Source organism: Pongo pygmaeus, chromosome 5 (genome assembly GCF_028885625.2).
Source record: "Pongo pygmaeus isolate AG05252 chromosome 5, NHGRI_mPonPyg2-v2.0_pri, whole genome shotgun sequence".
Taxonomy (NCBI): domain Eukaryota; kingdom Metazoa; phylum Chordata; class Mammalia; order Primates; family Hominidae; genus Pongo; species Pongo pygmaeus.
The window spans coordinates 150,441,127-150,455,276 of NC_072378.2; positions in this window are offsets into that span (position 1 = coordinate 150,441,127).

Sequence of the window (14,150 nt, forward strand, 5' to 3'; positions counted from 1 at the left end):
TCAAACTGGACCAGGGGTCTTGCCCCAACCTCTGCCTCTTCACCCAACCCCCACCTGGTCAGGCAGTGACCCTGGAGGGGCTGGGATGATGCTGGGAGGGCAGTGATGATGGGGAGCCAATGGTGAGAGCATGGTGAACACAGAGAGCCCAGACCCCACAGCGTCGAGGGAGGAGCTGGTGTGATGCTGGGAGCACTGGGAAGGCAGGGAGCCTGGCTGCAGCACTCACTGCTCCTCTCATCTGGGACAGGATTGGGGTGGGTAATGAGAAAACTTTCCTGAATATCACAGTTTCCAAGCCTGGCAGAATGACTCACCCCGGCTGCACTCACAGCCAAGACCCACTCGGCCTCCGGACCAATCTACTGCAGGGGATGGTAAAGTCAGGAGTGTGAATACTACTGAGCCTTCTGCCAGGGCGTAAGAAACAGCAACTGTAGGATGACCAGCAGGAGGCTCAGACTACCCTGCCCCGTACTCTCCCACTTTGAGTGGGGAGGAAGCCTTGAGCCCAGGGGATTGAGGTTTCAGTGAACTATGATCGTGCCACTGCACTCCAGACTGGCGACAGAGCAAGACTCTGTCACACACAAGCTCACACACACAAATTAAATTGTGGTATAATACATGTAACTTGAAAGTTTCCATCTTAACCATTTTTAAATGTAAAAGTATCTTTTTCAAAATGCAGTATTTCCACCTGCCTGAGCAATCCTGGACCTTCTTCACCTGAATTTTTTCTTCCTAAAGCAAGGACCAGTAAATCAGACTGTGTTAGTTTTCAATAGCTGTTGTTACAAATTACTACAAATTTAGTGTCTTAAAACAACATACATTCATCCAGGCACAGTGGCTCACGCCTGTAATCCCACCACTTTGGGAGGCTGAGTTGGGCAGATCATGATGTCAAGAGATCGAGGCCAACATCACGAAACCCCGTCCTACTAATAATACAAAAACTAGCCAGGCGTGATGGCATGTGGCTGTAGTCCCAGCTACTCAGGAGGCCGAGGCAGGAGAATCATTTGAACCCGGGAGATGGGGTTGCACTGAGCCAAGATCATGCCACTGCACTACAGCCTGGTGACAGAGCGAGACTCTAACTCAAAAACAAAACAAAACAAAACAAAACAAAACAAAAACACACATTGATTCTCTTAAATTCTCCTATGGTTCTGGAGCTCAGAAGTCTGAATGGTCTTTCGAGGCTAACATCACTGCGCTGTCAGAGCTGTGTTTCTTTGGGAGGCTCTTGGAGAGAACCTGTCTTCTCCTCATCTTTTCCAGCTTCTCCAGCTGCCCACATCCATGGCACAGGACCCATTTCGCCACCTACAAATGGAGCTCCACCAGGCTGGATCCTCAGGGTGCCCTCTGTCTTGTTCTCCCTCTTCTGTCCCCATCTTCCGGTATAAAGATCCTGTGGTTACAATGGACCCCTGGGAAATCCAGAGAACTACCCCATCTCCAGGACAGATGATGAGCAACCTCAGCTCCCTCTGCAGCCTTCATTCTCCTTTCCGTGTAACCCAATGCGGAGGTTCCAGGGACTCGGACCTGCATCTTGTCAGGGAGGTGGGGGTGGGGGTAGGATGATTCTGCCCAGGACCCATACCATATACTTTTTATATTTATCATTTTTACAGCACAAAATGCAGGAAGGAGCAGAGCAATATTGGAGAAGAGATTTTTCATCCTATTAAAATGGAATTAAGCATGAGGCACACATCTTTCCTCTCAGTACTTTGGGAGGCCAAGTAAGAAATATTGCTTGAGCCCAGGAGGTCAAGGCTACAGAGAGCTATGATCATGCCACTGCATGCCAGCCTGGGTCAGCCCAGGAGGTCAAGGCTACAGTGAGCTATGATTATACCACTGCATGCCAGCCTGGATCAGCCCAGGAGGTCAAGGCTACAGTGAGCTATGATCATACCACTGCATGCCAACATGGGTCAAAGAGTGAGACCCTGTTTCAAAAATAAAATAACATAAAATAAGATAAAAAGTTGCTTTTTATCCAATCTAGGTTGTGATAAATTAAGATATTAATTGCTATTCCACAGGAAAACTGCTAAGAAAGTAACATTTTAAAAATAATTAAGGGGCCAGGTGTAGTGGCTCATGCCTGTAAACCCAGCACTTTGGGAGGCCGAGGCAGGCAAATCCCCTGAAGTTGGGAGTTTAAGACCAACCTGACCAACATGGAGAAACTCTGTCTCTACTAAAAAATACAATAAATACATATGGAAAAGTAAGAGCAAGGTGACAGGTGTAAATTCTGCCTTAGCAGTACTTCCATTGCCTCTCAAACTGTTAGATACTCAAAAGCAAAAGCAGAGGTTGACAGAATGCATTTTATAAATGATCTAAAGATACAATGTAGATCCAAGATACAAGTCAGTTGAAAGTAAAAGTATAAAAAATATAAAGCACACCAATAGTAAAGAAAGACAGTTGAAATTGCTATTAACGATTTTTTGTCTGTGTTTCTAGAGACAGGGTCTTGATTTGTTGCTCAAGCTGGTCTTGCTCCTGGGCTCAAACAATCCTCTGATCTCGGCTTCTCAAAGTACTGGGATTACAGGTGTGAACCACAATGCCCAGCCTGAAATTAATAATATCAAGCAATATGGTGTTTAAGACAAAATTTTTTTCTGAAACACTCTTTTAAAACTAAATGATTAAAAAGAAAATCACAAAAAATCAGAAAATAAGATAAATTAAAACAAAAACACGGCATATTATAACTTATGAGAAGTAGCTAAAGCAGTCCTTAGAGGGAAATGCATTGCTGTCAGTGTGAATATATTGAGAAAGAGAAAAGAAACAAAGGAGTAATCTCAAACTGAGAACCTAATATTTCACTTGAAGAAACTCAAAAAAGAAGCCATCTACTCAAAATAAACAAACAAAGAATAGAAATTAGAGTGTAAATAAATGAAGTAGAGAAGAGAAAAACATGAAAAACATTGGAGAACTCAACAAAACCGAAAGCTGAGTCTTTGAAAAGTTTGGTCATTGGCATTGGAGGTGGCTTTGATGATTTCTAGAAACAGAACAGAGGTAGGAAAGGAAAAGTAATTCTCAAAAGAGGGAACACTAAGGAGAAAGTTCTGAAAAACACAATGACACCCACAGTTTCGGGTCTGGTGAGAAATCCACAGTGAGTGGAGCAGAAGCAAGTGCAGTGAGGAAGAAGAGTCAGGAGGGAGAAGGGAGAGGAGGACGGGAGAGCACAGGCACGCCAGCATGACTAGGAGGAGCCCTGTGGGGTGACATTGCTGGGCTGAGATTGAAGGTAAAAGGATGTGACCTGTTTGGCGGCAGTGGGTGGTGAGGGGATTGGGAGGGAAATGTCTGCTGGGCCCCTGGTTGCAGGGGAGTGCAGCAAGGTGCAGGGCGAAGTTTAAGGGCAGGGAGCCCTGGGGTGCGGGAGGGTTTGTGTGGTGGAGAGCCAGTGGGAAGAGAGCATCTGTGTTTGTCTGGGATGTGTGTGCTCCTGTTTCTGCGACATCCCCTCCCTTACCTCTGGTCATGCCTGTGTCCTGGTAGCTCAGGCTCCTTCAGCCCCAGGGCGCAGTGGAGGTTCCAGTCTCAACATAGAGTCCTGCCATGTCCTCTGGCCCCCTCCAATCCTCTCGTCCCTCCCATCCTCCTGCTGTTATAGAAGATAGAAAGAAATCATTTATGTAGATAGGGTAAAGAGAGTCCCCGTCAAAAAACTTTCCTCCGAACAAAAAGCACCTCAGAAATTGCTCCCTTTCTAACCTGAAGCAGTTCAAAGAAATCACTTGTCTTCTAACAAAGAGCATCCTAGAAGATCAGGCTGTAAAACACAGATAAGCAGCTCACAGAAGGAGCACATAACAGGCACAGAAGGGGGAGCTTCCTGGATAATGACTGAACTTCACATACAGAAGATGGAAACGGGGCCTCAATGAGCACATTCCTGTCCTTTTTTTTTTTTTTTTTTTTTTTTCTTTTTTTTGAGACGGAGTTTCGCTATTGTCGCCCAGGCTGGAGTGCAATCGCGCCATCTCGGCTCACCGCAGCCTCTGCCTCCCGGGTTCAAGCGATTCTCCTGCCTCAGCCTCCCAAGTAACTGGGATTATAGGCGCCCGCCACCATGCCCAGCTAATTTTTGTATTTTTAGTAGAGACGGGGTTTCACCATGTTGGCCAGGCTGATATCGAAATCCTGACCTCAGGTGATTCACTGGCCTCAGCCTCCTAAAGGGCTAGGATTTCAGACATGAACCACTGCGCCTGGCCCCTGTCCATTTCTTTAGGCACACTGAGATAGGGAAGCCGGAAGAGCGCATGGGGTGGGGATGCCTGCAGCTGCAAGAAGGTGCCTGGGAACAGGCACAGACACTTCATCCCCTTCTGTCACAGGCAGGTAAGTAGCGGAGAGCAACACAAACCAAGAGCCTGACTGTATGATCAAAGAATGGGGTGTGGGCTGCTAGAGACTCTGGCCTATGCAGATAGCACACCTGGTCCTAACCGGTTCTTCGGGCCCTATGGAGATAAGACACCCCCTCCTCACTGGCCCATTTATAAAAACCCTGACATTTTTTACTACAACCTGGCAACCCGTTCGGGACACCTCTCTCTGACAGAGAACTGTTCTTTCCTTTCGTCCATAAAACTCTTGCTCCAATCTCACTCCGTGGATTTGCGTCCCCGTCCTTGATTTCCTTGGCCGCGAGACCAAGCATTTGTTCCAGACAACGAGCTGTTTCACTGCCCTTAGTTTCTGGCCTCGTTTCCGCCACTGTGTTTTCTCGGGCCGGGAGAAGCAGCCCCAGGGACGCGACAGGGGCAGAAGGAGCCCTGCATGGGGAATTGAGAAGGGCGCGGCGCAGTCAGAAAGATCCGTCCTCCGCGACGCCCTCTCCTCTTTCTCCGACCCATTCCTGGAACTCACCGGCCCGCGCCGTCCAGGGACAGTCCTGCAGCAGAAGCAGAGCCAGGATGCAATGAGTCAACGTGGGGCCCTCAGGCAGCGCCTTTGGGACCGGGACATGGCGACGGAATGCCGAGGACGCCGGTGTTCGCCGCGCAGGGGAAACTTCGGAGCCTCCCGCTGAGCCGTCTGGGGCTTTGGTCACCCGGGTGGAGCCGAAGCGCGGAGAAAAGTGCTGACGTTTCACTCCTCCTGTCTCCTGCTTCCCATCCTTCCCAGGAGATCGTTTCACTTCATTGTTTTGCAAATCTTTTCTCCCATCTGAACGCTGCTTCTTTGATGTCTTAAATGAGTGTTTCACAAAGAGCACGGATTGGGTTTTGTACTTTTCTGTGTGGTTCGTTTTTGTGTGTCTGTGGGTGGTGAAATCGGGTCGGAGTCGCTCTAAAGTCATTTTTGTCTCTTGCGCGCCTCAGGGAACATATTAAAGGCTTTTGTGGATTTCAACCGCTAAAGCCTTTCCTCAAAGTTCATTCCGAGGGGTTACAGTTCCGCCCAGCAGCATCCTTCAGGGTTCCGCGCGCTCCCGTGGCGCCGTCTGCTCCCGAGCTCCGGCCCCGTCCCGATTGCCTGATGCCCCGCAGGGAGCGCCCGGCAGCCGCCGAAGTCCCACCAGCAGGCACCGGGCGCCTAGCGGGACCCGCGGGCGGAACCGCCTTTGAAAGACGCGTGAGAACTCCACCCCATCGCGGCAGGGGACAGTTATTATCTCCGCTCTTGAGGTGAGGGGAAATCAGAAGCGGCTGATGGTTTCCTCCTACAGCCTGGTGCGGGGGGCGGGGAGGACTTTCATCCAGCTCCTGCCGAGACGTGACCTTACAGCTGGGGTACTCGGGGCTCCAAAAGTGCGGCTTCCGTGCGGATCCCGGTCCTGCTTGCTTTGAGGCTGCTGGTGAGCGGCGCCTGCGCAGGGGAAGTTGTGTGCCCGAGTTGCTTACCTGTGTTTTATTGATCTTCTAGGCTGCTCTTTGTTAGAAGAGAAGTGATTTCTTTGAACTGCTTGGGGTTAGAAAGGGAGCAATTTCTGAGCTGCTTTTTGTTAGAAGGAAAATTTTTTGCCGTGGACTCTTTTTACCCTATCTACCTAAATGATTTCTTTCTTATCTCCTATAACAGCAGGAGGATGGGAGGGACGAGAGGATTGGAGGGGGCCAGAGGACACGGCGGGACTCTATGTTGAGGCTGGCGCCTCCACTGCGCCCTGGGGCAGAAGGAGCCTGAGCTACCAGGACACAGGGGTGACCAGAGGTGAGGGAGGGGATGTCGCAGAAACAAGCAAAGAAATCCCAAACACGGATGCTCTGTTCTCGCCAGCTCTCCACCACAGAAACCCTCGCGCACCCCCAGGGCTCCCTGCCCTTGAACTTCCCCCAGCACTTTGGGTCCACGGGTCGAGCCAGGGACTTCTCGTCGTTCACTTCCCGACTCCGTCGCCTGCGGTCCAGGGCTCCTAGTTACTCCGCTGGGCTGGGGCCCCTTCCAGGATGGACGTACTGAGGCTGAGTAAAGCCCGAGACGTGTGGAAAAGTAGGTACGGAGAGAGGACAGGAGAAGGGGAAGGAGAAGCAGGTGGCAGGAGGACGAGGAGAAACCCCCGCCCCGAAAATGGGGAGAGGGTGACACAGGGACAACCCCTCTCACCCCCGAGTTAGTCAGGGTTCTCCAGAGGGACTGCACCAATAGGATATAGGTATATATATATATGAAAGGGAGTTTATTAGGGAGAATTGGCGCACGCGATTTCAAAGCGAAGTCCAATGGTAGACCGTCTGCAAGCTGGGGAGGAGACAAGCCAGTAGAGGCCAAAGTCAGAAAGCCTCAAAATCGAGGAAACCCACAGGACCTGGGTTTTGTTCAGCCCCCTGACAAAGCCCTCAGAGCCCCCAGAAGTCGGAAACTGCTGGTGCAAGTCCCGGAGGCCAAAGGCCAAAAACCTGGGGTCTGACGTCCAAGGAGGAAGGAAGCAAGAATCCGCAGGGGAGGCAGAGAGAAGCCAGAGAGCTCCGCCCACGGAGTCACCCCACCCTTTCCTGCCTGCTCTCTTCTAGCCCGGCTGGCAGCCCATGGTATGAGGCCCACCCACACTGATGGGAGTCTTCCTCTCCCAGTCCGCGACTCAAATGTCAGTCTCCTCTGGCACACCCAGAAAGAGTACATTACCAGCCATCTAGGAATCCCCCAATCCAATGCACTGGACACCTAATATTCACCATCACAGCCCCTCATGCCACACTCTCATCCACACTCCACTCCGACTCCATCTCTCTGTGCCCTGCCTCTGGCAGGGGTGAAGGATCCAGTCTTTCCATGTCCTCACTGTGATTATGATGACAGCCATCCTACTAGGTGTGAGGTGGCATCTCCTTGTGGGTGTGATTTGCATTTCCCTAATAGCTGTTGATGTTGAGCCTCTTTTGGTGGGCTTAGTGACCAATGTGTACTTCTCCGGAGACAAGTTCATTCAAAACCTTTCCACATATTTATATTGCATTATTTCTCTTTACAATATTGAGTTGTAAGAGTGCTTTATATATTCAGGATAACTAGTCCTTTACCAGCTATATAGTTTGCACATATTTTCTCCATGCTGTAAGTTGTCTTTTCACTTTCTAAATGGCATTCTTTTTGAAGCACAGAAGTTTTACCTTTGGAATAAGTCAAATTAAACTATTTTTCTATTGTCAATAGTGCCTTGGCATACACTATTTAAGCAGCCTTAGCCAAACTCAAAGTCATGAAGATTTACTTCCATGTTTTCTTTCTCTTCCTTCCTTTCTCCCTTCTTTCTCTCCTTCTTTCCTTCCTTCCTTCCTTCCTTCCTTCCTCCTTTTCATGACAAAGTTTCACTCTTGTTGTCCAGGCTGGAGTACAATGGCAGAATCTTGGCTCACTTCACCCTTCATCTCCCAGGTTCAAGCGATTCTCCTGCCTCGGCCTCCCAAGTAGCTGGGATTACAGGTGCCTGCCACCATGCATCACTAATTTTTGTATTTTTAGCAGAAATGTGGTTTCACTATGTTGGCAAACCTGGTCTCGAACTCCTGATCACAAGTGGTCCGCCTGCCTCAGCCTCCCAAAGTGCTGGGATTGCAGGCATAAGCCACCACACCTGGCCATCCAGTCCCATTCTTGAGGACTTTTCTCTCATACCTAATAACCTATCAAAGCCTCCCTCTCCTAGTACACATTAGGCACTATGTTTAGGGGCACATAGACATTCAGTTTCTAGCACCACCTCTGCTGAGTCCTGTCTCCATGGAAATGAGGAAGCTGAACAGCCTCCTCCACACAGTCTCCCCTTGACAGCCATTGCCTCGGAGTGACAGTGAGTAACTCACTAAGGCCAGTGGCTGGGCTTCCTTGGGGACAGTTCCAGGGGCTGTTTCCTTGTTTGTGTCTGGGGATCCTTCCCTAATTCTTTGCACGTCTTGCATTTTTTGAGATGAAACTGAATGTTTACAAGAATACAGTGTGGCAGCTCTGGGAATCAGATGTCTCCTCTCTTTAAGGTGTGTTGCTGCTGCTTGTTTAGTGACTTTCCTGGATGATGGATCTTATAACATCTGTATTCCCTGTCACAGGGGGACCCTGAAGTCTCTGCTCAGTTAGGTGAGGTTGGATAGAGGTTTGCATCAATGCCTTGAGCCGGCGAGTCTCTCCCCAGTGCGGAGGGCTTTGTGTGCGTGGTGCACTCCTGCCCCTGCCACACTCAGGCGGGCAGCTGATGTCACCACTGCAGCTCCACTTCCTGCCTGCACAAAACCTCCAGGTCAGCCAAAGGTCAGAGATGTGGCCTTCTCAGGTGCTTCCTGGGCACATGCCAGCCCCTATGCACATCTCATTCCCCAAATCTTTCTCTCAATTTCCCCCACTAGCCTCTTGTTTGCCCCACATGCAAACAGTGAGGTTGTACAGTTGGAACGATTGCTTTTAGCCAATGCTCTGAAGATCTGGCTTTTCCCCTAGAAAGAGACCTCAGCAGGTCAAAGGAGGACAAACCCAATGAATGGAGCTTTTCCAGTGAGTCCCAGACAGGCCAAATAGAGTTCTCTGGGGCTGGGGCTTTTGAATGGCTCCAAGCCCAGCGTGCCCATTCAGGAAGTGGAGACTGTGGCTTTGCAGCTGTCACGGACATGGTGAGTCCAGTGTTTTCTGGGCATAATAAATCAGCATATATTGTGCAGACAAGAAGTAGAAAGAAATGTTAGGAGGAAGAATATAAAGTTTAAGTACGAAGGGAAGAATTAGGAAAAAAAAAAACAAACCAATGAGGAAGGGGGCAAGGTTGGCTTGGTTGTAGCTAACCTGGTGGAGAAACGTAGCCGTCTGCAATAGAGGACCAGAGCTGTTAGGTTCCTCTGCAATGCCAGGACCACCTCCACAACCTGCCCTGCGTCATTCTCTCTCCCGAGGCTGAATGCAGCTCTTGTGCTTTCAGTGCCAAGGAAGCCACAGTCCTAGGCCAGAGGAAGGGCTGAGGTAGACAGTGGAAAAGGAGGAGGTGGATGCAGAAGGAGAAGGCTGACAGCAAGGATTTCCCGAGGATAAACAAAAAATGTCACTTGAAAATGGAAAAAGTAGTAAGGGTATAAAGAAGAAGATGGAAATCATCTGTAATTCCATTATACAGTGTTTAATTTTAGGGTTTTGGCACTTTCATGTATAATTTTTATACAATCAGCATCATAGAACTTATGATTATTTTAAATCACTAGAGTTTTTTTTTAAGCTGGGTTTGGGTTCATAGTGCAGAGATCTCTCACTCTGGTCAGTTAACCCCATTTTTTTTTGGCCTCATGTCATTTTATTTTATTTATTCACTTTAATTTCAACCTATATAATTGATTAAAGGGTACATATACAGGTTTGTTGCATGGGTAGATTTTGGGAGGCTGAGGTTTGGTGCCCCAATGATCCCATTGCCCAAACAGTAAACATGGCACCTAACAGGTATTTTTTTAGCCCAGGTGCCCCTCCTCTCTCCCATCTAGTGATCTCCAGTGTCCGTGGTTCATGTGAATTCAATGTTTAGCTGTTAGTTTCCAATGGGAACATGCAGTATGTGGTTTTCTGTTCTTGCATTAGGTTGCTTAGGATAATAGCCTCTAGTTCCATCCATGTTGCTGAAAACGACATGATTTTCTTGTGTTTCATGGCTGCATAGTTTTCCATAGTGTCTATGTACCACATTTTTTTTTCATTCAATTCACTGTTGTTGGGCACTTAGATTGATTCTCTGTCCTTGCTGGTGAGAATAGCACTGTAATGAACATATTGATGCAGGTGTCTTTTGGATAAAATGAATTCTTTTCCTGTGGATATATCCCGAGTAGTGGGATTGCGGGATTGAAAGGTAATTCTATTTTAAGTTCTTGGAGAAATCTCCAAACTGCTTTCCATAGCGGCTGAACAAGTTTGCTTTCCCACCAACAATGTCTGTTTCTTTTTCTCTGCAGCCTCACCACCATCTCTGACTTTGTGACTGGTAAGAGATGGTAACATTGCAGTTTTGATTTGCACTTATCTGATGATTAATGATATTGAGCACTTTTTCATATTTGTTGGATACTTGTATGTCTTCTTTTGAAAAGTGTCTGTTCATGTCTTTGCCCATTTTTTAATTGTGTTTTTTGTTATTGCTTGTTGAATTAAGTTTCTTGTAGATTCTGGATATTGGACCTTTGTCAGATGCATAGTTTGCAAATAGTCTTCCCCATTCTACAGGCTGTCTGTTTACTGTGTTGCTAGTTTCTTTTTCTGAGCAGAAGCTCTTTAGTTTAATGAGGCCCCATTTGTCAATTTTTTTGTTTTGTTGCAATTGTTTTTAGTGTCTTATTCATGAAATCTTTGCCAGGCCCTATGTACTGATTGGTATTTCTTAGGTTACATTCCAGGATTATTACAGTTTTGGTACTTACATTCAAATCTTTCATCCATATCTAGTTATTTTACATATATGGGAAGAGGTAGGGGTTCAGTTTCATTATTCCACATATGGCTGGCCAGATATCCCAGCACTATTTGTCAAATAGGGAGTTTTTCCCCCATTACTCATTTCTGTTGAAGATTAGATGGCTGTAGGTGTGCAGGTTTATTTCTGGGCTCTCTATTTTGTTCCACTCATCTAACTGTTTATTTTTGTACCAGTGTTGGTCTGTGTTGGTCACTGTAGCCTTATAGTATAGTTTGAAGTCTGACAATGTGATGCTTCTAGCTTTGTCCTTTTTGCTTAGGATTTTGACAGTTCGAGCTTTCTTTCTCTTTTTCTTTCTTTTATAGCTCTAAATAAATTTTAGAATAGATTTTTCTAATTCTGTGAAAAATAATATTGGTATTTTGATAGAGATAGCTTTGCATCTGTAAATTGTTTTGGGAAGTGTGTCCATTTTAGCTCTATTGATTCTTCCAACCGAAGAGCATGAAATATTTTTTCCATTTATTGTGTTGCCTCTGATTTTTTTCAGCAGTGTTTTATAGTTCTCTTGTAAAGATCTTTCATCTCTTCGGGTAGATGAACTACTAGGTACTGCACTTTCCTTGTGGCTGTTATAAATAAGATCGTGTTCTTGCTTTCATTCTCAGCTAGAATGTTGTTGGTACATAATGTTGTTGATTGTGTACATTGATTTGGTATCCTGAAACTTGACTGAATTCATGCATCAGTTCCAGGAGCCTTTTGACAGTCTTTCCGGTTTTCTTTTTTTTTTTTTTTTTTTTGAGATGGAGTCTTGCACTGTTGCCCGGGCTGGAGTGCAGTGGTGCGATCTCGGCTCACTCCAAACCTCCGCCTCCTGGGTTCAAGCAATTCTCCTGTCTCAGTCTCCCAAGTAGCTGGAATTACAGTTGCCTGCCACCACGCCCCACTAATTTATTTGTATTTTTAGTAGAGATGGGGTTTCACTATATTGGCCAGTCTGGTCTCAAACTCCTGACCTCGTGATCCACCCACTTTGGCCTCCCAAAGCGCTGAGATTACAGGTGTGAGCCACCATGCCCGGCCGTCTTTAGGGTTTTCTATGTTTGGAATCACATCATGGCAAAGGGAGATGGTTTGGCTTGTTCTTTTCCTATTTGAATGCCTTTTCTTTCTTTGTCTTGCCTTATTCTTCAGCTAGGATTTTCCTGCTGCCTCCTTCAGGCCTCTGGGGGTTACAACCTCCACTCCAGCTCCCCTCCTGCACCTGGGGTTTTCCTCTGAGCCCCATTCACTCCCACAACTGTTTCTTTCATTCACTTGCTTGCTCAGCCTCCAGCCACCCTTAAATCATGTCAGGTTCACTGGATGAAGGAGAGAAAAACCATCCTCTGTGAGTTTGAAAAGGACTCTGGATTCCTGATAACTGTGTCCTGGGTCCCCGTGGTTGTTGGAGGAGGTGCATAATTGCTAGATCACAGCCATTACAGTCACCTGGCTGCTTCCATTCCCAGCTTCCGTGGGCCTGAGTCTGGTGGCCAGATGCCTGCAGCAGGGGTGAGGCAGGAGGGCCCAGGTGTGCAGAGATGCCCCTCCTCCTGTCACCTGGCTGTGCTGCCCAGGACTCTCCTGCCAGCCTTTTGTCTTCTTCCTGTTCCCCCAGTCACTGGCCCAGGTCACTCAGCCTCGGGGTGGGGGCTGCCAGGGCCTTCCCACTAGCCTCCTCCCAGGACTAACCCAGGTTCCTTGTTCCCAGCCCTATGCATGGGAGGCTCTTCTCACACACAGATCCCGGGACCCACCAAGCTCTGCCCCTCCCAAGTCTGAGAACTGCCCACCCCCGTGTGTCTGTTGTCCTCCAGACCACCCTTCACATGGCCTCTCCTGGACAGAGGCTCTAGTGCATCAGGCGAGAACCTTCTAGGCTCCTGTGTCCCTGCACAGTCACAGAGGTAGCTGCCATCCCATGCCCCTGTCCAGAAGCAGAGACAGGCCCTGGGCTTGGTCCAGGCCTCCTCCTCTTTCCCAAAGCTTCGGGGCCCTAGGGATTAACGGCCACCAGGTGAAGGTGATCCCCACATGAAGACCGTGTGGAGAGGGAGGTCAGTGCTTACTTTTTTTCATTTAATAGGGAAAGAGCTGAGCGGCTGTGGAAAGAGTGGGACTCAGGGGCTCTGCCCAGTCCTCACCCCAGGCTAAGCCCTCCCCACCAGGCAGGGGCCACTGGGCTCTTCATGTCCCTCATATTTCTGCCCACAGGTCTAGATGCCTCCGTGGTGACTGACACGAGGATCTGCTGGGGATTCCTCAGTTGTGGTTAAATGAAGTGACCACATGGATGAGCCAAATGGAGAGGAGGTACAGCTGCAGACTCAGGCCTGGGCGACCATTGATGGCTGTGTGGTAAAGTGAGTCCCAGGCAGAAGGAGAACCCTCCCTCAGCTCCTGTGCCCATGGAAATCCAACCCTTCACAGATCTGAGTCTCATCTGGATTAGGCCATATATTTAGGTGATGAAGGGACTCTGGGCCTGAGCTGCTTCATTCTCTAGAGGGGCCTGGGGGCTGCCTGCAGAGGAGGAGGGGGCAGGAGAAGCTGCCTGAGGCTGAGGGGTGAGAAGGAACTGCCTGGAGGCCCTGGCTTTGCAGGAGGAGCGAGAGCTCTGCTGCCATTTATGGAGGTATTCACATCAATTTCTGAAAAGTAAGTTTTTCTTCAATTTCTATCTTCAACTAGTAAAAGAAATATGAAACAATCAGAATGAACAGAGTGGCTGCAAGCACATTACGGAGAACTTCTCTGCCTGCACTACTTGAGAGTGAGCTGTCACGCTGATGCCCCATCTTAGTGATGCCACCTCATGCCCCATACTTTACTATGGTTTCCTTGCAAACCAGGACAATCTCCAGATAACCACTGTGCAAATTCCAAATTAGATTTCACTCCAGACATTACGACCACCTCATGCTCAGATGTCACTCCAGGTTTAGCAATTGTTCCAAGAATGTCTTTAATCACCAGGGAGCTGATATATGTGGGCATTTCCTACCCCCTTATTTTCCTAAATATACATGTTATGGTGTTCTATTTGTCCCAGTGGTAGATCTGTATATTTTTGGAAATATGGAAAGTGATCTCAATTGATGTGATTATTTTTATTGTGTGTAAATCTGAAATCCTCACTAACATGTTGGAAAAGTTCAACATTTTCATCCTGCATTTGGATTGGTTCATTTTTGCTAGTTCAGATTTTGTAGTCTGATGTAGA